Here is a 2,365-nt window from a genome sequence, read left to right on the forward strand (position 1 = left end):
CTCTCTCTCTCTCTCTCTCTCTCTCTCTCTCTCTCTCTCACAGGGACAGAAACCTGGCGCAGACAGTTCCCCCAGGGATACGTCCTGGCCCCAGTCCCTCCCCCTCCACGGCTTCCTTCTGGATAGTAGACTTGCTCTTGCCACCACTTGTGCCTAGGGTGCAGAGACCCTGGGCCTGGCTTTGGAAGCCATCGCCCTGGCTGCAGAGTCTGGAGAGCGTGGCCGACCTCCTGTGTGCAGGTTTGAGACAGGCCTGCCTCCTCATCCCCAAGCCACTGCCCTCCCTGCCCAAAGATCCCTCTTTTCTCTCAAGCTGTGAGAGATCTGACCATGAGCTGCCTGCAGATGTTGGAGACAGCAGCAACTCCTAAGTCCGATCTGGGCGACCCTCCCAGCCAAGCATGTGCCACAGATGCTGCCTGCTGAACCCTTGTGCTGAGCTGGGCTGAGGACTGCTGGAAGCCCCACGTGCTAGAGGAAGCAGCTCAGGCGCCTGTGGGGGTGAGGGTGGCGCCTCGCCCATCTCTGGGAGACCCTGACACCAAGGTGCCTCCTGTCCCTGCTCCAGCGCCTCTGTGGAAGCTCCACCTCCTAGGCCCCTCCCGTGCAGGAGGCCCTGAGAAGGGGCCAGGAAGGTTCCCCAACAGGCACCCGAGACCCCACACCCAGGAGGGCATGCAGACACCTGGTGTTCCTTGTGCTCTGACAGGGCCTGCATCAAACAGAGGACCGATGCTCACTTTTTCTTATTAATTTTATATCAGAGTCAGTCTTGCTGTGTTGCCCAGGCTGGTCTCAAATACCTGGCATCCAGCAATCCTCCTGCCTCGGCCTCCCAAAGTGTTGGGATTATAGGTGTGAGCCACCATGCCTGGCCAGGACTTTCTCCACCAGCAAAGGACAGAGCCACCCAGGCCACGGAGCGAGGACACAGAAGTGCAAGTGACACACAGATGACCATATCAGCAGCTGCAACTTGAGATCAACAGCGTGGAGGCAGGGGCTAGGCCCACCCACAGATGTGGGCTGACCCCCTTTGGGGCTGTGAACACTGAGCAGGTGCCCAGCCCGCAGAAGCCCCCTGGCGTCTTGACCCATCTCCATCACCAGGTAGCCGCCCCAGGTCCGCGTTCCAGGGCGGTGTCTGTACAAACGAGCCCCCCGCTCCGTCAGGCTGAAGCCCACCAAGGACAAGCTGGACATCACATTCTGACCAAGAGGCCACGGTCACCTCTGTGGATCTAGCCCAGCCCTACCTGCTCTCTGCATTTCTGCCCTTGTGTGAACAGCTCCGGGACCTCAGGCGCCTTTTCCCAAATGAGGGAGAAGTTGCTGGCATGGCCCAGCCTGGCTAGAGGCCATGTGTGATTCCTAGTTTTACATGCCTGAGGAGGGGTCTGTGTCCATCATTTTTGTGTCGTTAAACCAGAGCACGAGACACAGGGAGCCCAGGGTGGGGGCACCACGGAGATGCCAGATCCACACAAAGCAGCTCTGGTCTGAGGCCTGGGTTCAGATGGCCTCGGGCTCCCCAAGGCCCAGCCCGGGTCAGCAGCCTGAGATGCCAAGGTTCCAACGAAGCCCTGGGACACGGCAGCCCTCCTGAGACAAGGCGGCCCCTCCTGGGACACTCAGGCCCTGCCTGGAACACTGCAGCCTGCCCAGGCCACTCAGGCCCTGTCTGGGACATCGTGGCCCCCCTCTACCTTCCCAGGCATGTGCAGGGGAGAAACTCCATACTAGGGCCCTCCCCATCAGCCCACTTGTGACCACCGACTAAGAGGGATTGAGGAGGAAGGCCCAGTCCTGAGTGACTCCCACATCCACCCTGACCCCACCCAGAAGCTGGCAGATGTGATATTCACACTGTAGCTTCAGCCCAAAACTGTCACACTTCAGGAGATACCCCTTGGCAGACATCATGGGACCACTTCACCCTGAAAATCACTAAAAACATCCATGTCAGTCCTTGTCCCCCCAAGGCCACAATGGTCACAGACGTATCCCCTGACGTGTCACACGTGGCCCATTCAAAGGAGTGTGGATACAGTGAGATGGGCAAGAGAGCAGCTGTCTGGGACACTGTGCTCCTCCTACTGCCTGTATTGTCTGCATAGCTGTTTTCTTTTTCTTTTCTCTTTATTGTGGCAAAATATTTATAACGTAAAAGCTAGCATCTTAGCCACGTACAATGAGCAGTGCTGTGGTGTTAGGTACATTCACCCTGTGGGCCACTGTCACCTCCAGGACTTTTTCCATCCTCCCAAACTGCAGCTGTCCCCATCCAACACAAACGCTCCTCCCCCAGTTCCCTAACTCCCCTGCCCCCAAAACCGTCCTCCTCTGGCACTGGCCCCCAACCCTC

At 58.4% G+C, this 2,365-nt stretch overlaps 1 protein-coding gene across 1 annotated transcript in view; it reads right to left on the bottom strand.

Moving 5' to 3' along the window:
* Nucleotides 1-2,365, bottom strand: part of UNKL (unkempt family like zinc finger) — a 46,102-nt gene that overhangs the window by 15,500 nt on the left and 28,237 nt on the right. The gene's annotated exons all lie outside the window — the stretch shown is intronic.

This window comes from Carlito syrichta, unplaced genomic scaffold (assembly GCF_000164805.1).
Source record: "Carlito syrichta isolate Samal-C Ts95f unplaced genomic scaffold, Tarsius_syrichta-2.0.1 Scaffold313344, whole genome shotgun sequence".
NCBI classification, from domain to species: domain Eukaryota; kingdom Metazoa; phylum Chordata; class Mammalia; order Primates; family Tarsiidae; genus Carlito; species Carlito syrichta.